At 39.2% G+C, this 25,608-nt stretch overlaps 1 pseudogene; it reads left to right on the top strand.

Moving 5' to 3' along the window:
• Window positions 1–1,568: 1,568 nt before the first annotated feature.
• LOC132988735 (5-beta-cholestane-3-alpha,7-alpha-diol 12-alpha-hydroxylase-like) overlaps window positions 1,569–25,608 on the top strand; it is a 28,985-nt pseudogene continuing 4,945 nt past the window's right edge.

Raw genomic sequence — 25,608 nt, 5'->3', positions numbered from 1 at the left:
AGAAAAAAATTCTGAAAAATGAACTGACATGTCCTAATTGGTCCAGTCTGAGCACATTGGAACAGATACTAAAGATAATTTGCAACTACTGAGGCCCTGATCTCCCTGTGTGAGACGTCTAATCAAAACATAGTCTCCAGAGTGTGGACAAGTATGGCAGACTATAAATAAACCCCAACCAAACTGCATGTCGTTCTTCAAACACAGCTGAGGCTGGGATCAAGCAAGCGTGTCCAATCTAGAGCGCCTTGGCGATGCAAACATCTTTTGAGGATGCCATGTCAGTCAAATGAACAGGAAAACAATGGAGAGCGATGAGGCATGGAGGAGACTGACTGGTGGAAGTGTCACTCATTGCACAGAGGATACACACAGACACACATGTACGCAACACACATGCACACGAGGAAATTTGCCTTTTTACGCCCACAAAAATAATTACACGTGTTGCCCACATGAACAGAAATAAACACAAAGATCTGAATTATTTTATTACCAAATGGAAACCTAGCTCAACCTGCATATATTTACCATTCACGCATCTAGATAGTTAAAGGAAGCATGATCCTGTTCAAACATTGTATTTACATTTGTCCTAAGCATACACTGTAAAAAAACAAACTAGTTGTTATAACTTTATAAAGGTAGTGTCAGGGCTGCCTTTAAGTTAACTGAACTTAAAAAGACAAGTTCAGATAAATGTGTAATTATAACAAAGAAATACAATTTTATAGTCAAACTTGACATCAAGTCAGTTGTACTTAAATCTTTACGTTAACAAAACTTTAACAATTCAGTTCCTGTGAAATTATCTAGTTGAGGCAAAATGGTCTATCAATTTTCTTTTGACTTGAAATTAAAAATATTTTATCAAAAGTTGAATCCACCTAAAACATAGAGTTAAATTAATTGTTCAATTTAAATTGAATATATACTTATATTTTAGTCAACTTAAGTCAGTTTAATTTATAAATTTTTAGTGATTCTCTTTGCTTTTGTGGAAACTTTCAACTTCCTTTCAAATAACAATTTAAAAAAAAGGTATCTTCTCTACAGGTTATTCTTTTTTATCATAAAAAACAAACCAACTTTAGTTCTTCAACCTTTAATATCAGATCAGATCAAAAAGCACGTCTAAACATTTACAAATGTTTTGTCAAAAACTGTGCTGGCTTGTTGGTAAAAACATTTCCACCCACCCAAGAATGTGCAAAAAACAGTTTATCATTTATCGGCCACTTTTCTCAGCATTTTCAGATGCAATAAACTTACAAAATCAATAATTTACACATTTAATGTGGTGATCTTGCTATGGTAAAACAAACACTTCAGAAAAGATCTGAGACAATGTCCAAATATTTCTTGGCAGCTTTCAGAAAACTTCCGACCTCGGTGGTGCCTACACAGCTTTACCAAGGAGTCTTTTTCTCAGTCCATGGACCCTTGCAGGGGGCAGTGGTCAAAACCGATATTCATTAGGTTCTTCTGTATGACTTTAAATGTATACTGCACTTCCTTTTGGTAGTCAAAGTAATTGCATATAGCAGACCCATGAGCATAGCTACCACATGCAAATAGTCTTTCATGCCATGCTGAATGATCTGATCCTCCAGGACGACCTCATCTTCTATTACCAGGCGGATGCCGACGTTTGTATCCTTTGCTATGCCGTCCTCAGTGTCTGTAGATTTACAAAAGACAGAAAAAATAGATGAAGCTGTAAAATGTTTGTAATACTCTCCGAGAAACAACAGTTTTAGCCGGCAGAGCCAAGTTGGTGTGAAGTAGGATAATGATGAAACACTGGGGGACTCTAGAGGGTGTGCTGGGTCTGAAATTAATTATCATAAAACAACAAAAAAATGACACAAGTTTGTTTGATTTGTTGTGAACTGTGAGTGAACAGACAAAATATGTTAGCACCCAGTAAGACAACTGGGTTTCTTTCTTCCTGCAACAGATAGCACTTTAAGCTAATACCAACAATCGGGAGCTAACAACATTTAAACACAGCTACCGAGTTGAATTAACTCACGAGTAAATACTTTAACAAGTAACCACTCTGGTTATACCTCTGTCATCTTCAGTAGAATCTGTTTTCAAATGTATCTCTTAGTTTTCACCCGTTTTTCTGTCATTTAATTAACTTTTTATCAACTTTTGCTGCAGCATATCTGGATGACATTGTCATTTACAGTAACACGTGACAGGAACTCCTGGAACACCTGCTGTCTTGGATCGCCTTCATTCTGTCGGGATGACTGTCAACCCATCGAAGTGCGTCTTTGCTGCTGCAGAGACAGAGTAACTGGGCCATGTCATCGGCAATGGGGTTGTACGCCCTCACGTCAACAAAACCCAGACCATAGAGTCCTGTCCCCTGCCACAAACAAGGAAGCAGCTCCAATCCTTTTTGGGTTATCTGGCATCTATCACTGCTTCATACCCCATTTCTCCAACAGGGCAGCTCTACTCACAGACTTGACTAGATCCCAGAGTCCCAATCAGATCCAGTGGACAGAGGAGGCAGTGGCAGCTTTCAGTGACATCCAGCAATCACTAAGTAAGCAACCATTTCTGTAGAGCCCAAACTTTGACGAACGCTTCCTTCTGCAAACTGATGCTTCTGACAGGGGTTTGGGAGCTGTGTTACTCCAGGGACCTCAGAATGATCGGAATCCAGTCGCCTACATCAGCTGGAAACTGTTTCCCAGAGAGGTTCGATACTCGACGGTGGAGAAGGAGGAACTGGCTATCAAGTGGGCCCTTGATTCCTTCCAGTACTACCTTCTTGGTCGAGAGTTCACCTTGGAGACGGAGCACAAGGCCCCTTTGGTTTGTAAACTTGGTTTTCTATTTTTGGGTAAAATAAAAACTCACCTTTTCTTTAAACTTACTCCTGTATCTCCTGTGCCTTGCTGCTCGGTCCTTAACAGTCCCCCAAAAGAGAATCCGTCTCACCAGGGTAAGAGTGTTTATAAGGCACACTACAAGTGAAGGCCTGTGTCTGGCCATGAAATGTTTGTCTGATTTCACCTATGGCTTTGATGATGTTACCAGTTGTAATAATCCTAATGGATTTCATTACCTACATTAAGATGTGGGTTCTTCTTTTTTAGGCTTTGGTAGAGAAACCATTCAGTGGTGACGACAAAACATACCACTATCTCCTCGCACAGATATGCGAGGGTTCTGAAGGTAAACTTTTTATGATTCTGAGAAAACTCTGTACCAATAAAACAATTTAAAAAAAACGGCAGAATTAAGAATTTAATCCGTCTGTGTTTCAGGATTATTCTCTGAATCGTTACTCTGCATGGTTTCTTCTGTGTGACGTAATGGTAATATGTGTTGTGTTTTTGTCAACAGGGATATACAGTACAATGTCTTTCTACTCATAAAGGACAGGTTTTCCTACATTTCAATCTTTGCATTGGCAAAGGCCTAGATATCAAAGATTTTAGATTTTTATTGTAGCCTCATTGTTGACCATATTTAACATTAATTCCTCATTTTGTCATCGCAGCCGTCAAAAAAATGGATGTAGGATCTTTGAAAGAGGTTAGTTGAAACCCTCTACTGTAGGTTCTAAATTTTATTTTCTGATAAGCAGAATTTTAATCCCACCTCTCCACACACTCAGCTCCAGTCACAAATAAAGATAGACTTCTGCTCATCCAAGGATTACCACAACGAGGGCTGCAGTACAGCGGTGATGTTCAGTCTGGGCCATTAAATCCACTTGGTGATCGGGGTCACTGTCTTTTACCGCCTGTAATTTTAAGATTTACTTTATTGATCCCCGCAAGGGGAAATTCCTGTTTTTACACTCTGTAAGTCATGCAACACACACATAAGCTGAAATATATACATGCACAAACAGGATCCTATGTACATGCACTAATGGAGAGATACCAGAGTGAGGGAGCTGCGGGTGCTCCTGAGCTGATGGTGGGGTGGGTATCAGTGCCTTGCTCAAGGGCACCTCGGCAGTGCTCAGGAAGAACCGGAGGGTCGCCAGTTCCAAAACCGGTGTGGACCTAGTCTGGAAATTGGTCTGGTGGCTGGAGAGGTCCCGTTTCACTTCCTGAGTCTTGCCGAGGTGCGCATGAGCCAGGCACCGAAACCCCAACTGCTCAGGCACTCTTTCATGTACAGGCCCTCACTCTAACTTCTCTTCATTAGTGCATGTTTTGTGTATTTCAGCCTGTGTGTGTGTAGCATGTCTCAATAATGGAGTAAAAAGGGAATTTCTCCCTATGGGATTGATAAAGGATATCCTCTTCTTCTTACAATGTTTCTCTCTGATAAAAATGTTGTATACATATTCCTCAAAACAACATATATTATTGTGTATGCCAACTGAAAGTAAAACCAAGTTTTGATAAAGGAAGAATGTGTAACATTTTACACATAAATAGAGAAGAAATCAAGTATATCCTCTGTAAATGTCTCTCTGAGTCATGACTGTCTACAATGAGTGAGAAGCCCCAGCTGTACTGTTGTTTGAGCCGTGTTTACATGGACTCGACGGCCTAGCGTATAAAGTTGTTTTAGTCAAGGACTAGAGAAAAGAAGAATAACATACTCACCTGACATCCAAATAAGCAGTAAGTGTGTTGAGATCATGGTCATTCTGTGTCAATTTATGTTCACGGGTGCTAACATTAGCCTTTTGTCCGCCACTTGCTCTAAATGGTGCTTAATTATGATGCGTTCTAATTGATAACTCCTTCGTGTGAATGCAAGTGGAGAGGGGTTGGAGGTGTGCCGCTGGAGGAGAGCGGAGGGTTCAGAATAGTGGCGGTGTGGCCAAACAGCAGTTTGTTTTGGTTTAATGCTGGTGCTCAAGGGGGTGACATCTACTGGATCAAAAAGTCACACATTCTTCCTTAAATTCTGATGAATTAATTTAAATGTATGCTTTTAAGTCAAATCTTTCTTGGAAATGTTGGAGAGATTGAAAACCATCCTGTATGTCTTGGTGTATATTTTTACAACACTAATCTCTTCACAGGGTGATAAAGAAAATGTTCTGACTCACTGGATGATGGACCCTCATCAGGCCAAGATCTGCTCGCTCACTCTGTCAGCGATGGCTTAATTCCAGGTACGCTCTTGTTTACAAGTACAGTATATACATAGCTAAACATTTTAAATGCCCTTTCAAATCCTGAACATTTATTATCATCTTATTAACATTTATTGAATTCATTAATGGGCTCATGTTTTTGGACAGTAACTCACAGTATTGGTATCAAACCTTAAAAGCAAAGGAGGCTTAGCATTTGCTGTTCAGGCTCCACGGCTATGGAACGACCTTCCTGAAGATCTCAGACTTGCAACATCAGTATTTTCTTTTAAATCCCCTTGAAAGACTTTTTTTTATCAAAAGGCCTTCTTGTTATTTTTATGGAGAGGTTTTATTTATTTTGTTTGCCTCCTTTCGTCAGCACTTGCTTTAGTTTTATATTTTACTCTCTACAGCCGTTTGCACACGTGCACTCCATATTTAAAAAGGCTCTATTTTCTTGCCTCCTGCTTGACCCGGTGCATCACAACACCGCTCCTCGTTACCTGCTCGTTGTCGGGGAGGAGGGCAGGCGACTCATTAGAAGTGAGTGACACTGACCACACCGATTAATATCACCTTTATAAACGACCGTAATGTAAAAAAACAAAAAACAAAGCTCTCTGGAGCCCAGGGACGAAAAAGAGGACGTAAAATATGGAAGACACCGAGGTCACATAATGCACGGATCAATGATTTATCTGCTGTAGTTAAGCTAGCTTGTTGATATATGATAGTAACGTCCGTGTTTCCTAATTCCTAATCAATAGCTCGAGTTAACAACGGTTATTTCCACTGTACTTTCATTAGATAAAGATTATTCAGGCTAAGAAAGTAACCAGTGTAATAAATACACTTTATTTTGTGAAGTATGCCATGTTGTTTGGGACACAAAACCTAATTTTATATTGATTGACATCATTGTGTACTTAGCTTTCACCCTAGTCGTTTATTTTCCACCTCCTGTTGCCTTGCCTTTAGAGTATTCGTCTAAGAGCATGAATGCATTTTGTGCAAGAAGTCCTCACTGACTAGATGTGTGCGTGCTGTAGGTCTGGTTGTAAGGAAAATGTTTGGGCTCACACGAAAAACAATGCTGTATGAGGTTTCTGTACTGCTCTGTTCACACTATATTATAAAATGCCCATTGTTTCACAAATGCTCATCTCTCTCCAGATGCAATTTTAAAACATTTAGAGCCATCCCCTGCCATCCCCGGGCTGTCTGTGACCACTTCTGCTCCCTGCACTGTTTTATATAGTTTGTTCTGTTACACTAGTTATGTGTTATGTTTTCATTCTGTTTTAATTTTGTTCTTTTTAAGGAGGATAATTATGATTCCAAAGAGGTAGAGAATTAATGTCCCTGGTGTTCTACCTCCGTCGGCTTCTGGACCTGCACAAGAAATACGACTGCCGAATTTCACTTTCAGTCTTCGAGAAGGTGTGTCTTTTCTGAAAACCAATTTCAAAAAAAGTGTACAGCGGAGGATTAGGGCCACGTTAAAAAAAAAAAAAATCTAAAATTTACGAGATTAAAGTCGGATACTTATGAGAATTGAGAGAGTCGTGGAAAAATGTTTTTGTTTGTTTAACGTGGCTCTAATCATATTTGGTACCACTTTTAGTTTAGAAGTATTATTTTAAGAAAGAGATAATGCTCTGTGGTGGTATGAATTCCATGAATTGAACTGTATTGGACTATATCTTTGCTGTCTTGTCCGTCTTATACGTTTATCACTGATGTTTTTCCGACTGCATTTTAAGCTTGTTTTGGCTGTAATTATTTTAATTGAACTGACTTTGACAGGGAAGTGTACGGAGTGTGGAGTTCTTCATGTTGGACAAAGAGCCGTCTACAGAGCTGATCGCTGCCACAGTGGAGAGCAGTATCCTGCCTCGTGATGAGCTTCTTCAGTATATCAAGGTAAAACAAAACCACTGCTGGAACATTAACCCATGTGCCCTCCTCAAATGTATTTATATTTTTCCGCTGTGAATTTAAACACACTTCTGACTTTCTCAAAACTACCAAACATTCAATTATTTTCAGGATTGTAACCCTTTAAAAGCAAGGTTATTAGTTGAATGGTGATTAGAGTTTTGGATATGTGAAAGACAGCAACAAAGTTGATTTGATTGCATTGTCTTTTTTATGTACCCTTTGGAAACCATTGTAGCCAAAATACACACAGTCTACAATAAAATCACCAACTTTTTCCTTTTGTATCTCCTGCTTTCTTTTCTGCTGTTTTTACGAGAGGGAAAGAGGGAAAGAGCTCCCTCGCCCCCGGTCTCAGGGAGCGGGTGAGAGACAGGGTGCTTTGGGAGAAATCTTGCGCGAGAGGTCTCCCTCGCCCCCGGTCTCAGGCAGGTTTGGCCAGGAACTTTTCTGAAAATGAATGGGCCGGAATAGCGAATCTGGATGTTTGAATCTGGGTGTCCAGCATCCAGAATTAGAATGTTAGAAAATCAGCCACACCCACCAAATTTGAGCCAGATTGGACTGATTCATGGGTAATTTTTCACATCTTGATAAAGGAAGGTTGCATTACAGATGAATAGATAAGGCGAGACAGGTCATGGAGGATATGGTTGACCAATTTAAGCCCATGGGTCACAGATCTTCATAGTTTGCTGTAATGCAGCGCATGATACAGACATTTCATAGATGAGAGGAGTTTATACAAAAGTTCATGAGTTTCTGACTGGTATTTGGCTGTTAACAGAAACTCCTCAGCAGAGAAAGTTTTTATACTTAATGAACTGATTAAAGAAAAGAACTTCAGAGAACATTAGCATTGGGCACCTCGTAGAAATGTTTCAATCACATCTACACCTCTGTCAATACTTTGTCTCCCTCTCTCTCTGTGGTAAATCTGTGTAGATTTTTATCTGTGGATGCTTTTTATAGTCAAAGGCAGGTGATTGAGGCTTCATGGTAATTTGCATATAGAGCGGGGAGTGAGATCCGATCACAAGTGGTGACTGGAGAACCATTTGGAGTACCATTGTAATGTAGGATGTGAACAGTCATACTCACAGCATTCCAACTGTGATCAGATTTCTGTGGATGCGGTCTCTGTGATTTACTATAAAGATGCTTACAAAAGTAGCCTCTTAAAGAGTAGAAAATCAAGGAAATGTATAACAAGGCCAGGTAAATTGAAACAAAGAAGAGGGAATATTTAGACAAAAAATACAGAAAATAATCTTCAAAGATAAAGACTAAGGGTGAGAAATTGCTGCCACAGTGATAGAGAGGGAGTCAGGTACACGGTGGCAACAGACTCAATTACACTGTATTATTTTGACTCCCACTCCCTAGGACATTGTCAAACAGCAGGTTGGGAGCAGTGTGTGTGTAGTCAGTTTGTGTACATGTAAAGGTGCAGTACATTGTTCTGTATGCTTGTGAGCCGCCTCAGCAGGAGCCGAAAGCTCTCATTGAAATGTTGTCTGTGGTCGAGGTGACTCTGGCCCCAGGCAAGCGCTGCAGAAAACAGGAAAATAAATGACAGGCCCCATCTCCCTGCTAACACCTACATCAGTCATCCTTTCATTAGAGTAGGTGAGAGCTTCACAAGGATAGAGAGGGGGACAAAGGACAGAGAAGTGACAGGGAGACCAAACGAGAAGAGAGGAAGAAAGACTGATAAAAATAACACGACAAAAACAAACAAATATTCATGTAAAAAGAGATGAGAGGGGAGGGAAAATTAAAGCAACAATATGCTTTCCAATCTATATTTGAAGGGGAGGGGGGGGTGACATTTCAAAGTTGACATCTGGCTGAAAAATGTGTAAAATGGGATGAACAGGCATGGATAAGAAAGAGCTAAGACAGGGACAGAGGTACAGCCATAGAAGAAACAGAAACAGAGACTTGCTGTGGAATCAAGGAGAACTGAGTGTATGAAGCTGCTTACACATGATGTACAGGAAGGTGAGAGCACTGAAGTTTTAGTTAATTAAAAGCATTGATATATATTCACATTCTGTAGCTGTGCTCATTCCTCTACCTCCCTCTGCCTCCCAGTGATATTCACAATAAGTCTGGGCTCAGAGTTCAGGAGTTTTAAAAAGGGTTGCATCACACACATAAGGAGAACATTACTGGCAAATCTCGAACATGCACACTCTACAAGATTTGAAAATAATAGCACATAAATCCCTAAGTTTACTATTAAAACTATGAGTGTGAGCATTGTATATTGGCAACCAAGATTGTTTGATCGTATGCGACCTCATAAATGGTTAAACAAGTAGGATAAAATAACAGTCAAGGACTCTGGTTGTCTAATCTTCAGCAAGAAAGGGAGTTGATTTTGAACCTGTTCTTTTTCTTCTTATGGTAGGAAGAAGCTAACTAACATTAGCTGCAGGGGCTGGAATGTTTTTTATTGTAAAAAACACGTGGCTCCTTCTCCATCTTTCTCCCATCAGTGCAGGCGCGTCTCACCCGTGGGTGTTGTGGGTGTTGCGACACCCACACTTTCACTGAAACGTATTTTCATCCCCCACACTTTTTACCAGTAGAGTCACTGATTAAAACCTATTGGTCAAGTAAGATTTATTAAGTGACAATTAAGCCAATCATAGTTCTTTGGTTACAGTCGAAGCACGGTAAAGTTTATTTATCAGTAGTCCTCCTGTCACTCATCACTGGCTGAGTCAGCCAGAGCTAACAAATGGATACATTCACAACATGTAGCATCCTTCTGAAAGAGAGTTAGTCACCCAAACAGATGTAGCGGAAGTCCCCTTTGTAGTTTTTCAAAATAAAAGCACATTATATTTGAAGACCGGAAATAAAGAGACTGAGGCATAAGGCAATAAGAAAAGCAAAATAAAAGCATCACAAAGTTTTGAATCTTGTTTTTAGAGCTAACTGGGTTACTCACAATGGATGTTCATAAAGTTAGTGTTTAATTATCTTTTGTAACTTTGTCTTGTTGTCTGATGTGTCAGCTAACACTAGTTATTGGACATTAAAAGAAACAGAATGTGTTGATTTGCTAGAGGGTGGTAATATACTAGCATTAGAACACCCGCACTTTTAAAATCGCTGCTCCACCCCTGCATCAGTGTCTGACTTTCTGGCACAGAAAATGCTGACATAATCATCTAGACTTAACAAGACTAAATTTTAAATGGGGCTTTGTTGCGATGAGTCTGTGAATGGTTCAATTACTGATCTGTAAACCTTTCACAGAAACTAGAAAGTGTAAACGGACATCAGTTCCAAACAAGGTTCCAAACCGGATTCAACCTCTCGTTAACTAAGAGGTGAACTGGATTTAAATTAGCCTAAAAAAGCCCCACCTTACTCCACTAAATCAATGTTCCTGTGAGATAAATTTTTTCTGTTTCCTTTTTTTCCCATTGTACATAGTACCATTTTTAGTTTCTCCTGTCTACCAACTTCACTCTCTACAACCTTGTATATTGTGTCTTGATGGGACCCAGCTGCTCTTTGAGATGACAAGAGTATTTGATGATATGCAGTGAATGATGCTCTGCTGTCAGGGCTGCAGGATTCATAATAAAACAGATAAATAAGTGTGGTTGCACTTAAAAAATACTGCCCTGGTTTCACAGTGTCAGGTACCAATAGAATATTGCTGGTACTTAAATGTAGGTTATGTAGAGGAAACAAGAATCTAGGGAAAGCTGTATAAACATTGAGCTGTTTGAAGATATGAAAAAATAGATTTTCCCCTGTGTGGTAAAGTGGTAAAAAATATAACCCTGAGATGTAAGGAAAATGTGTTTAACAGCACTGAACTTTTGCAGAATGAATAGTATAAACTCTTTATTGTGTAACATATTGATAGTTATATTTTACCCAAAGAACAGGGGGTATAAAAGAGGTGGAAGAAAGGGCTGAGCTTAATGCTGGGAATGACAAACTTATCAGTCATTTACAGACTTAAGCGTGGTACTGTCAAGACAATAAACGGTGCAATAAACCCTCAACATAGGAAGTATAGCCACAGCTTTAATGCCAGTTATACACACCTTTACAGGTTCTGCAGCATCAGCGTTGATTACACCACTGTTATTAAACCTGGGATTTGTTGCCCTGCAAGGTTCCTATATGTATCCAGTATTCACATGCACACGCACACACTTTTTTTTAATAATAGTAATGTCTTCACCAGGGCCTTTCTGGGAGGAGTTTGCATGTTCTCCCTGTTTATGTGTGTGTTCCCATGTGTACTCCGACTTCCTCCCACATCCCCAAAGACATGCTATAGTTACGGTGACTCAAAACTTTCGGTAGGTGTGAGTTTGAGCATGAATGTTTGTCTGTCTCTTTTTGTAAGATCTGTCCAAGGTGACCCTGCCTCTCGCCCATTGACAGCTGGGATCGGCTCTAGCCCTGTAAGTATTTTCACTTACATTATATAGGAGTGAATTTCTGAAAAACTGTTAATGTCAGGCGAAATAAATATGTTGTTTTTTTTAGTTTATTAGATTATTTGATAGGGGGTTTGCAACAAACTGTTTGGCAGGAAGTTATATGTTCAAACTATTGCTTGTATTGTTCCAACCACAGCTGACTCCAGATGTATAACACAACACAATCATTGATATGCCTGCAGCTGCAGGGTCCATGACAAATGTATGGAGAGAAGGTGGCACCAATGGGTCTCTAGTCGATTTTCCAGACAACCATGTCAGAATTATGGATTTTGCCCTGGTACTGCAATGCATTCCAGACTAATGCTGCCATGAAATGCCCTTTGCTGTAATTTATTACAAGGAAACCACCTTTGCCTCTCACTTTGCCCTAGTAATAGCAAGCAGAGAGAGACAGCAGAAGGTGGGTAAAGAATAAGAAATCAAGGTGATCAAAGGTCAAGAGATTATATAAAGACAGGAGGAATAGATGATACTAGATTAAATTGAGGGAATTTTAAAAAATATATGTTTTTTTTGCCACTATGCATTAATTTGACACAAGGCTGACTGTTTAACAAAAAAACTTTAAAATGGACACTTATTACAGGACATTCTATTATTAGCTTGGATTTTGATATTAACAGCACAGCAAGGTCATTCAAATGAGCACAAGGACCTGGAAAGAAGGAAAAAATCAATACCTCTGAAGAGTGGCTTTCTGAACAACTGTCCTTGAGCTTTCTTATCTGCTCTCCCTCTCTGTCTGAACATGATCACCCCCTGCAGCAATTTAACCCTGATTAGCCCTTTAAAACGGATTTCAAGAATGTACAGCTGCCTGTGCAGAAATGTTTTCTGAGGCCTCCAATGCATCTGGATCTTAAAATAAACTGCTCCAATGCAAATCATTGTGTAGTAGTTATAGAATACTCAATATAAATCACTCTATCCCCACAGGATTGGATGCAAAACATGAAAATTCCTGTTTGTATTTGCAAGAGTGATTTTCTGCACCATTTGATTCCATTTTGCTTTATTGCAATATTCTGTATTACATCCAGAAGTACCTACTGATTAATTAGATTTGAATTCAGATTTTGAACTACAGGGATTATCATTCCAGGACAGTAAGACAAGCGTAGACAAATGAGCAAAAGATATTGGAGGGAACAAAGTTTTAGTGGCATGGGTACTATTCATTTTAGCAGGCAAGGTCAGGAATATGACAAATTTTAGTACAGAAACCCATTTAAGGATAATGGCATAATCCATCACTTTAGGTCTGTCTCTCTCTGGAGGAAGCACATATCTTGGTATTTTTTGGGGGGAAGAAAAACAGAATCTAGATATTATCAAACACAAAGCCATACACAGGGAGCGTTTTCTTATGCTGCTTGAGACAAGTGTAGAGTATGTATGGTACGTGATACTTATCTGAAAAGACAAGTATGAATCAACAGGATTAGATTCAGATTATGTGTGGGGTACTGAAAGCATTTATTTCTGAAATGCTGGGTTGGAGGGGTTCTTAGGATGTGTTTGTTTAAGGCAAGATGCACAACAGACTCGTGTGAGACGACTAGAAACTACCCAGCTGGATTTTTCATGGATTGTATGATGTATTTTTCATACATCTAATTATCTGCCTGTACAAAAAATCAAAAAATAAAATGGAAGTCCTAAAGTAGTTTTTTAATGGACTGAAATGGTAAGTAGTGTTAATGATTATATATATTTTGGGCACTATCTTTTTTTGACTCTTCTGGACTTCCGATTACCAATGCTAATGTTTAAACACTAAAAGCAATGAGGAGATTCATCAGAATGGGCAAGTGTACAATAAGAGCCTTGCCCCGCATTAACCTTGATTAATGTAGCCCAAAGAAAAGTAATTTCAGGCACTGAATAGCTCTTGGAGGATTCACAAATATGTGTAAATTGCAAAGACAAAAATTGACATTGCCAAAACAATGTTACAATGTTACAATTCACTTAGCAGACGACGTACATCAGAGAGTTAAGTACAACACTAATCCATTCATACACCATCACCGAGGCAGTGGGAGCAATGCGGGGTTGAGTGTCTTGCCGAAGGACACATCGGACATGTTGCTCAGCTGGGGATCGAACCCTCGACTTTTGACCGGTTGAGAGGCGACAACCCAACCAATTGAGTCACAGCTGCCCCCATACAATACAAAACTTCCATCTCAAGGCTCTTACAGTGGGTTGGTCACATCCAATTGCAGGACTGTTTACTTATTTGTGTACAATTTTTGTTAGCAAAAATGACCTATTTGGACCTTCATAACATTCCCTTCCGTAGCTGTAAGAGGAATCAGCAATAACTTTGCTGCTTTCTTTATTTATTGGTCTTCCTGCCTCCCTGATTGAAAGTCTATACCTTCTCGGGGTGTTTCGACAGAAGCGACCAGGAGAACCCCCTTTAGAAAAGGTACCTTCCTGGTTGGGTCATGCCTCAGAGTTTTGCATGCACCCAGTTAAATTCCTGAAGAAAATGAAGTAAAAGCATGCAAGGTATTAACTTTACAGCTGGCAGGCATGTAAATCACGTTCCGTCTGGATCCTCCATCATTTGAGGCATTTGTTAAAGAGAGTAAAAATAAAAATGGACTTAAACAAGTTTGCAATAAAAACAGCAGAAAAAGATGATGTTGCAAAACACCCAAAAATCTTGGGTAGAAGATTATCTGTTTCTTTTCAGCTACAAACTAATTTTAAGTGTTTTTGGTAATTTGTTTCACAAGTCTGAAGGAAGTGTGGAGAAAGCCAAATAGAAAGACCTTGCTGAACCAGAAACCTTATTTTCCAAATTCCAGAAATATGACCAATTATTTCTCAAACTGGTCTACAGACTTAAACCCATGAGTGAAAAGATGGAGGCAGAGAGGCTAAAACAATTATTCTGGAACACTCTGTCCATAGATTAAGACCAGGGATAATATCAGCTGCTGGGTGTTTGACATCCATCAGGACCATCGGGACCATCAGGAATTGGAGTCCATGACTGATTGGCACATGTTAATTCTTCTCTTGGCATCCCAAGAAAATATATGAACATCAGCATTCTGGCTGCTTCCACATGAAGCACCCTAAAGCCACTGCTGGGATGGCCGAAGTAAATGAGGTTCTGAAAGAATCTGGCCAGGAGGTCAAACATGGTTGCCCCTTGATGAGTGTGAACTACGACATGCTGATAAAAACATCAATCTTGGATAGTGCTGTAGAAGAGACCCTTGGACTTGGTGTAACATCTCTCCTCTTCAGGTCAGTGCTTCAGGATATGGCTCTCAAAATGGCTGATGGATCTGAATATCACATTCCCAAGGACGGCACTATGGCAGCCTTTCCTTACATTGTCAGTCACACTAACACGGAGATACACCTACATTGATTCAAATACAACCGCTTTCTGGATCCAGATGGAAGCAAGAAAACAAACAACTACAACAACAGGGAAGAAGGTGAAGTACAGCATGCCCTGTGGGGGCAGGGATCACCATGTGTCCTGGGAGATTCTTTGCACAAAATTGTAATGTTTATATCGTGAATCATGTACGAGGCGGACAATGACATTTTGCACAGCAACTGAGTAATATTTACTACTGCTTGTACATTCACAGAACGCTATCTTCTGACTCTATTTGTCTAAACTCTGTTGCCAACAGGTGGCTTACTTGTACCATGACTACACTATGTTCCTGTGAACATCACAACAATGAGCTGAAACAGTAAGTTAACAGAAACTTTGAGTTTCAGCTGGTGAATCCTAATGAGAGGATACCTGATGCTGACATCAGTCTGTTTGGTTTGGGAGTAATTAATCCCTCAGATGTCCAGTTTTGGTACAGACTAAGAGTCTGAAGCCAAAATCAAAACTATGTTTTCTTCTTAGAGAACACATTTTCTACCTGCGTTCATGATCAATACCTAAAAAAGTTGCCAAAATCATGTTTTTTAAAATGACACCTCTTTCGCAGACTCACAAAACAAAAGATGTTAATTTCTTTCCCCTTTTATATCAGTCGGTGGAGGAAACAGTTATTTTGCTGATCACATTTTCCCAGCAGATTACACAATCATTTGGACAAGTATTGATCAGGTCTCAGTTGTTATTTAAGAAACTAGTCTGCGGGAATTATTCTCCAAAAGAGCTGATTCAAGATGTCCGTGTCTTGAAGCTCATGTGTTTTCCAGTTATTTGTTTTCAAAAGACAGGCTGGATTAAATATGATGTAAATCATTCAAAGTAAAAAGATGTCCCATTGTTAACATTGCTGGTGGAGATTTTAGGGTCATGCGTGTACTTTAAAGTCCATCACTGTCCATTTGTGCAGTAAGTAGTAAGTCTGGATTTGCATCAGATGACCTGCTTAAGACTGAGCTAAAGCGTATTTGAACTGAAATGAACTGTATAACGATTAGTAAGAAGTATTTTCCACATTTGAGCTGAAACAGTAGACAACTCCACCATCACTTTGAGGCCCTGCCATGCCCGTGTTGTTGTGCTCAAAAGCACCATAATATCACAACAGAACAATATGTTTTGAAAAAGACATTATGCAAATAAGCTAATCTGGCTGAAGTGTTATTTTGTAGGCTGCATGATGAAAAATATTCACATTGGAGTGTATATCAACATGGTTTAAACACCAGAAATCTCATCAACTGGAAAAGGTACTGTAACTGTTGAATCCTGTAGATTTTATCAAGCTTCATAAGAACGGTGCTTATTTTCCTTTAAGAACCCAAGGACAATTATTTCTGTCTTGGTTCAACCTCTGTCTCTTTACGCCTCATCATCTTTCCTTAATTTCTCTCCAACTCTGTCTTTTCTCCCTCTCCTCATGTGTACTCTCACTATGACTTTGTGTCATACTCTATCTGTGCTGGGTAATCATGCAACCATGTGACAACCATGTGTAATCGAAGCTACTTTGTAGGAAGGTTGTTGTAACTCAGCCTGGGCGCAGGAAGCACAAGATCTTCAGGGCAAGGTATCAATTATATTAGATGTGTAACTCAGAGAAAGGAAATACCGTTGCATTTTACTGAGACATAAGAGAGAAAATACTAGTAAGGGAGGAGAATTTAGAAGATCTCTGTGATGACAGAATGACGGGGAAAGTCATGTTTAGAGGGAGGAGCAAAGAGAAGGATTGAGGACTGTGGGGATGAGGAGGAAAAAAATGGAGGTCAGGGTGGGGGAGGTGATGTGGAGAGGAAAGGAGATCCACCATTGTTTTTTTTTATAAATATGATTTGTGCTGTTAAGTCAAAATAGAGGCCTATAGAGATGATTACAGCTGATCATTGAAAGAGAGCATCAAGAGGTGTTTGCAGAGGAGCAGGTTACAGCTTACACGTATCCCTATATCCTCCTGACTGATTGGAGCCAAAATGGCTTCGCAATTATTGTCATGCCCTATTTGCTCTCACCTTTCTGTCTTGTTTTTGATTTGTTTACACAATAGCCTATTCTTCCAAGATAACTTTTTCATATTTTCGACTTTACCATGCTTTTCCAACACTAATATGTGTCCCTAGCATGTCTACAAAACCCCCAATTATGAAAAAAGTCCATCCTCTTTGTCTTTTACCTGCTCATTCTTCTGATGCAAAAAAAAGCCCAAGCCATCCAAGCCCTTCCAAATGGACGCATTCAGACACAGCTTTCTTACACTTAAAGGCTTTATATGCGATTTGTTTGATCCAGCAGATGTCGCCCTTGAGCACCAGCATGAAACCAAAACAACTTGTGCTGCATTGTTGTGTTAGCATGCTAATGCTAGCGATCTTTGTTATGCTCGTATCTTCACACTGCATGTAAAATTTACCCGAAAGCAATCTAGAAACACACTTAAGCTGTGAGTGCAGTATGTTATTCTTCTTTTCTCTAGTCCCTCAATTAAACAAGTTTTATACGCGAGGGGATGAATCGGCCGGCCGTCCCGACGATATAAACAAACTGAAGATAGGACTCGGAAAACTCGGAATGCATCACAGTCCGAGGATATACTTGATTTCTATTACATTTAAGTGTGAAAAATCGCATATAAAGCCTTTAAGGCTATGGACACAGAAACAGCCTGTTCTGAGCAGGGCTGAAATAGAGGGGTTCATAGGCATGATAAAATACAGGATCAGAGTGGATTTTTAGCAAGCAACTTCACCGACATGTTTTGGGGAGCTCTGCAGCTTATTTAACTTGTTGAAAATGAGTTTTATATGTGACCTTTAATCTTTTATTTTTCCATAGTGCATATTTTTATTTCACAGATTAGGTTTTTTAGAATTCTATAGTAAAGGTAGCAGTAGACCATTTTATAAGTATGTTGGCGCATGGCTAAAAGCAGCAGTGTGATGCTTTGTTGTTTTATTTGTAAAATCCCAACACATTCTTAGCAGGCAGACAGTTTTAATTGTCCTTGCACCATTTTTTGGCACATAGAAACTTGCTTCGCTTAAGCTGCTGTTCTATTGTTGCGAGTCTTTTCTGAATAATTTTATTCAGATGTTCTTTTGTGTGTGTACATTTGTGCGTGTGCAGTTCTCTTGTTTTAAGGCTTATGTACAGGTTTCAGGGGAAGATGGATGGGCTAAGTAGACAGAATGTGTTCGCAGACAACAGAGCCAAAGCTTCTTTTTGTATTGCAGAAAAAAAAATGGCACAAAACCCACACAGGAGGTAGACAAGGAGAAAAAAAAAAATAATAAACTGCTTGCCTCGCTGCTTTGTCGCTCTTCTTACCAGTCAAGCATTGTTGTTCAGAGGCTTACTGGCTCCAGCAGTGTTTTCCTTTCTCTATTGCTTTCTCACCAAATTTCTCACAGAAATGGTTACAGGTATCACAAAACAGCAAAATAAATCATTTTAATTTTAGTTGGAAAATGTGGCTGTAGTATAACAGACTACTCTTTTGGGGGTATTTGTTTGTGCCTGAGTTGGGGGATTCTTCAGGATACTGAAGGTGAAGTAGGTTTCTCAAAGGAGGTTGAAGCTGAACATACAAGCAGCAGCAGTGTTGAGATTCAGAAACCTTTGCTGTAATAAATATGAGATGATAATTATTATGTTGTCATTCCTATTTTGAATGCTCATGTAAGTACAAATGTTGAGTGAAATCTCTGTAAGGGTTAAAATGATCTGTTTGGATTCTGAAGCCCAGCTGAGAGGAGTATCAAGAATGTTTTTCATGAATTTCTTTTTCAATCAATAGAGCTTAAGTTTTGAAATTCACAAATTTAGAGGTGAAGTTTCTTGATCACTGCTAGTTTAGTTAAAAAAAAAAAAAACACTTAATTTTGGGCATACATATATGCAAAAAAACAAATTGTGTCTTTTTCCATCTCAAAAAAAAAAATGAAAGAAATGAAACAGACTTGAATGTGGTACTTTTGTGGCAGCACGAACAGATGGAAAAGTGATCTCTGAACAGGGACCCAGCAGAGACAGCACTCTGCAGGCCTCCTGAGTTCTTTCTATGATGAATAATGGAAATCTTTGACAAGTTGAAGTATTGCACAAAATTGAATACACTGAGCACAGAGTCCCAGCCACAGGCTGTCATCTACACAGTGATTAAACCAATTAGAGGGCAGGATGAGGGAGAGGAAAGAAGAGATTGGGAAAGACATAGTTAAAAACTTACACCTCAGCAGATTTCTTGAAAATGTTTTGCTTCAAAACAAATTTAATTTGAGAACTTTGCAGGCTTGTTTTGGAAATAAAAAGACTGTACTGCAGAAGCTTCAATTTTTAAATTATGTTTGATTTTTTTCCTTCATTGTGTTACAATTCCATCACACACTTTAAATATTTTTATTCAAAGCCAGTTGCACCAATTGACATTAAAGGTATTTCACTGTATGCCTGCGCGCCGTGTTCCGTCTGTGCCACATCCTCTGGAGCTGATGCATAGAGCATCTGGTCATTTTCAAAATCAAACACCATGTACGCTTCAGAAAGGCTTCCAGTTGGGAGGATCCAACTGGAGAACACCAAATGTTGTGTACAAGTGTGCAGTTAAAAGAAAGAGTACGCTTCAGTCAATTTCTCTTGTCTTAGTTTGAAGAAGGGATAAGTGAGTCCTTCATTTGGTGCCACCAGATTTTTTTAAATCAAGCACTACTGCTATATTATTGCTGGAAAGTCATCCAAATAAGTAAATTAATTATTACAATAAGCCAAATCAATTGTCTTGGATTCCTAAACTGAAAGTATTAGGGGTCTTTGCAAGCCCCTTTCCAGTGTAGTACAACAAAACGACTTACCAGCAGCCATAATAGAAAGTACCAGCACTACAATTTGGACAGGACCTATTATTATGTCATGGTATTAGTCATAAAAAATGTTTTTCTTTGACACAATTTTATCATATGGTACACATCTAGATATCTTTTCCTGGTATTTCGATCTATGTGTAAGCCTTTTTTTGGGCTGCCATTGTGTTTATATTGGGTGGAAGATTGTCTGTTTACTTGATTTCACTCCAGTACACTCCCTTTACTCGAGTGACATCTGCCACTACCATTTTTCTCTTTACAGAACAGCCAGACCCTCTTGAAAAGACGCCCTCCTCTGAAGCCAAGAAAGCATTAGATTGAGGCTCATGCTGCCAAATGCTGTCTCTATTTCCTATGCTCTTTTAGTTATTTTTGGAAACACCCAACCCTACAGAACTCTGGTATCTGGCACAGATAAAGCAAACATGAACACACTGACAAGCAAATTAGAATGTTCTGCAGAAATTCAAAACTTGTGTGCAGCTCAGTCATCTCAGGATGCAATAAGAGGTCAGTATTGTTAGTAAGTACGTAGTTATCAAATGCCTTGCACAACTACTGAATTCCTTCATTTGTCAAGCAGATCTTAGGAGTTATCATTAAAAGTTGGTTAGCTTTTTCAGTCAAAGCAAACTGATTGGCCAGAAAAACATTCAGGGCATGCTTTAGTATTACAGCTTATTGTACGTAAAATGCCAAGGGAAATAATGCACAACTGTTTATGTGTTTAACAATTGGTTATGTTGTCAGCCAGCACACCTGGGATCAAAGATTGCACTTTTAAATACATTATTAAGGTCAAGGTTGTCTTTATTATCCCTGCGAGAGGGCAATGTGTTCTGCAGTCAGCAGTAAAATGCATAGATACATACAGCCAGCAATCAGCATACAACATACGAATGGACAATAAATAAATAAAATAGATAAAAAAACAGATGAAAGCAAAAAGCAACACGATTAGTTATGCAGAAGTCGATGGCAGCATGGAGAAATTAGTTTCTCAGTCTCTGTCCTATGCTGGCTCGCTGAATCTGCGGCCTGGTGACAACAACTTAAAATCCTTGGACACTATGGATGACTGTGATCTTATCAACTCAACGTAATTATCAACTCAAGCTCAGAATCTTTTGCCAAGCATTTTGGTAACTGTTAAGCATATTGTAGTGCTGCGTTTAAAGTTTTACTCATTTGTTTACTTTCCTACTTACTTTTGAATATAATAGTCCATCAGCCTTTGCTACTGTATAGCCTTTTCAAGTGGTAGTTTTATAGTTTTAATGGCCTTGTTAACATGTTAACTGCTTAGACTAATATAGTGGATATTGTAAACATGATACCTACCTAGCATCAGGATGTAAACATTAGTCATAAGTTGTTTTCAGACTGGTGGAATTCTTTTCTGTAGTTATAGGAAGAGTTGGGCTGTATTTTTCATTTTTAAAGATGGAACTGCTGTTGAATGCAATAGTAACGTTATAGTATTGTTTGGATCTCAGTAATAAAAGGATGACCCACTGTTATGTCCTAGCTTATAATATGTTTCTCATAATGAGATTTTCCATGGGGTTCAAATACATTTTTAAGTCATACAATATCTTGGGCATTCTTTGTTTCTTTCTCTATTTTTATTTTTTTTACTTCGCTTACATTGTGTTAGCACAACCTCTTCATCCATTCCAAAGAAATTCTAAATTTCCCAACGGGCCTTGCAACCAAACCATACTTTGACAAAACAAAGTAGAAGTATCTGCTGACATCTGCCAGTTCCCTGCCTGGATTCCCCCTATGCTGTCCTAAATACCAAGCCTTTTTCACTTTTACTAGGGGGCTGCCTGGAAAAAATGTAGGTCAAAGAAATTTCAGCTGTTTGTATTTACATATGAAGTTCAGACTGAAAATTTCAGGTAATTTTAAGGACATTTGTGCAAGAAAGAAAGTACCACCATTTTGTCTTTGGATCAAGTTAGTGGAGACAGTCATGCGTAATTTTTTGAGAAGCATTTCTTTTTCTTTTTTTTAAATAAATAAGAGCAGTGTGGAGAAGAAGTCCTCTGAAATACCCCAGCAGCAAGTTTTTCATCGCTTTAAGATTTCATGGGAGCCACCACCACATGGCTAATTAAAGTGAAATAGATAATCAGTCCCAGCTAATTAAATATTAACTTGACTTGAAACATCTTTCATTTGATAGACACTGTAATTAAGATAATGACGTTAAAATGCATTAGAAGTTCTATTTAAAACATTGCTGTGGAACTTTTTTTTTTAATGACAGTCTTATCTAATTCAGTTTTGAAGGTTTCTGCTTTGTCATCATTAAATACCCTTTGTAAACTTGGAAAACTTGCTGTCAGCAGCATGTGAGTTTTTTGTCTTTGAGTATTTTGTCTTTGATACATGTTTAAATTGAACCATTATTAGGGCCCGAGCTCCGACCTCGGAGAAACTGAAGGAGTTATTATTCTCCCTCGCCACAATGAATCGCTTATTGGGGCTTTAACGTGCACAAAAACTTACCCACTTCACACAAAATTCAGCCTTGCATGAAATTTACGCATGAAAGTGGTTCGGTGCATGGGCTTTGTTAAATTGCTCCACAGCACCCCCAAACGTCACTCAGGGTACTGCGGTTAACCTACATGCACGAAAATTGGTGAGCCATATGAAGCTCAATGAGACGAGAAAAAAATGACACGATGACCATACTCTTAAATGTACAGGAAGTGCGCTAGGTACAGTCAAAGTCCAATTTTTGCGATTTGTCAGATTTCACAGCATCCCTATTTGAACGCACTTGTCCGAGTGAATTGATCTAGTCCTGATCAATTCAAGTTTGGTATGAAATGAAAGTAGACAAGTTTAAGATTCAAAGTTGTGCAAACCACAAGGTTTCACCATAGGAGGTGGCGGGCTCTCAAAGTTTGATTATGTTTTTGGCACGCCGCCAACAAAATAAATTGGTATAACTCTGATATGCAGTGTTCGATCATCACCAAATTTGTCATGCAAGATACGGGGTCCGCCTTGAATACATCGAAGGCCTGCGTCAAATACTGTTGCCATCATACGAGTCGTTCACCATCAAACAGGAAGTAGTTATTTGAGGGGTTTAACATAGTTTTATACACACAAACTTCATACACATCATCTCAGTGGGAAAATAAAACTTTGCATATGCCGCGGCACATGAGTGGACCAGACCGTCATATGCAACGCCATTTTTTTTTGTCTGTAACCTTCACATAGGAAATGACATTTCTGTCTTCTGACATGATTTGAGACAAATATGGTGTTCCACATTCATCTGTAACTTTATTGCTCCTCCCTTATCTCTCCCTGGTTCCCTCTTATAGGCCCATCCATCTCTTATTCCAACCTATCACTTTCGTCTTCATTTCATCTCTGTCTTTCCCCCTCTTACTCTCACACTCCTCTTCCCTCTTGCCTGACAGCCTCCTGAGGGCAGAGCAAGAAAGTCAAATAGTCAAATATCTAAGTTTGGCACTGAAATGGGCAAAGAGTAAGAGAGAGTGCAGAGAAGTGGTGGTTTCCATTTAAATTGGTAGAGCTCTCATATTGTGGCAAACAGGTGATCATTACCTCTTGCTGAAGGAACAGCTCATCATTACAAACTCCTTGTATGACAATCTGAATAATTCCACCTCCTCCGTAAAATTTGGCTCCCTCATGCCTTTAGGCAAGTAAACGCAATGGAGAAATTCAAGGCAGAGTTTCTGACTCATCACTGTTCCATTGTTGCCTTAAAATAGGTGCTGCTGATATGGGATTCAGTCAATACTATTCCCCTTGGGAAAGCATCAAAAATAGCCCAGCCAAAATAATGAGTACACGGCTTTTAAAATTGGCAGTTTCACCTTACTGCCCGTTGTATACCTACACAGGGCAAACATTCAGAGGCAGATAGAAAAGAGAGGTCATATCAAAGAATGCATTACAGATATGGAGGTATGCAGCCCTTAGGCCTTCATGGTGAGACTTACAAAGTGTGATACACACACCTCCTAAGGGTACTCTTGATGGCTGGGGGAAACAAAGACGCTTAAGAAACACAAAAAATGCAGGTCTGCTCTTGGATCCTGAAGCCTTCAAGAGTAGTATTAAATTATAGGCTCCTCTCTTCGAATAATTTACAATAATTGCATCGTTTGTCGTTGTTGCTGTCAGTAAGTCTATTTTTGTTTGTGTGTTTTTTCCGTCTCTATCCATGCTTTTTCTTTCTCTTGCCCTATAACAGTTTCTGGATCAAGCCAAACATGACATTGATGGCTGTTCACTAACGAGTCTGGTTCTGCTCAACACTTCTGCCTGCTAAGGGAAAGTTTGTCCTTGCTGCTGATGGTAAGTACTTGTGAATGATGCGTCTCTGTAAGTAACATTACAGAGAGTACAGAGTGGACCAGCTTTACAGGTCATGAGATAACTTTGGTTGTAAGTTTTTTGGACGGCTTGATTGACATCCACTAATGCAATTGTAAGACTGGATTTCATACAGTAGCTATAAATGGTTTGATCCACAAGCATAACTGTTGTAGAAAGTGCACAACAACCAGACGTTAAAAAAAGATTGAGAGAGTCACCTGCACTCAAGGTCCCCACCCTCGCTTAATGGAAATATATATGGTAGAGTTTCAGTTCTAATTTACACACAACAGTTAGTACCCAGATGCTGCATCATGAAGGAATATTCCATTAGGGTTAGAATTTGTGGCTCAATGAGGCTTGTATCACACCCTCTGGCCCACATGCATCATCTCTAGCACAGTGAAACCAAAACTATTATTTCTCTGGGAAAATGCATCAGATGAAGAGCTAGTGGAGAGCCAGTTCTATACCTGAGCAATGGAGCTCCTATTGAATATTGTATTTATGGAGGATAATGGGGATAATAGGATTTACATGAAGTGTTAATGTGGAAACACAGGGAGACAGAATTACAGTGGCAATCATTTAAACTGAGAGCAGCAAATCCTGGCACATTAAACGATTCCTTAACAGCGATGCACCCAAAACAATTTCCCGCCTGGGTGACCATACTTGCTTGTTCTGCAATCTGATTAAGCCGACCAGGGAGGAGACAAGAGAGAATCTTCTGGCAGCACTCTCTCTCCTTCTCCCTCTTTCTAAATCGTTCATTCACCCTCAGCTTAATATCAGTCATGTGTAACAATAATTGTAAGATTGATCTTGACATGCATGAGGTTAATGGCATCCATTTATTAAATTAAAAGGGCTCTTGAAGGTGCAGGGAAAGTTGCCTTTGCTCTAAGGACATTCTTAATACTGAGAATAATACTTGCAAAAGTCTGCAAAAAGAGAGCTCAAATATTGTGTTAGAAATTATAGATTGAATTATGCATAAATATTTACACTGGCACTTAAGACAACAAAATTGGTTGACAATGCACACACACACACACGCACACACACACACAAACACACAAACACACACGTACGTGCGTACACGTTACAGAAAGATTGAACACATGATGCCAGGATGTGACCTCAAACTGACAAGTTAGTGAGTGATGCGTATTGAATTATTAGTACTGGCCCTCATGTCATTGAAATCCCAATTTTAGACCCTGAATTTTCCTCAGAGTTGCAGACAGCTTGAATCATACTACATATATATAAACTATTAGTTGTGATAAGAGTCAGAAAGTCCCACTGTGGAAATGACGGAGACCAATAAGAGATTTGAGAGATACTTTTATTTGATGGGATAATTAAAGTCTTGACCACTTTGCCACTTTTTGGCACTTGGCTATTCTGTGAAATTGTTCTCCCTCCTGAGAAGCTTTA

This window comes from Labrus mixtus, chromosome 14 (genome assembly GCF_963584025.1).
Source record: "Labrus mixtus chromosome 14, fLabMix1.1, whole genome shotgun sequence".
NCBI classification, from domain to species: domain Eukaryota; kingdom Metazoa; phylum Chordata; class Actinopteri; order Labriformes; family Labridae; genus Labrus; species Labrus mixtus.
The sequence above is the reverse complement of the archived record's forward strand: the minus strand, read 5'-3'. Positions and strand labels throughout refer to the sequence as shown.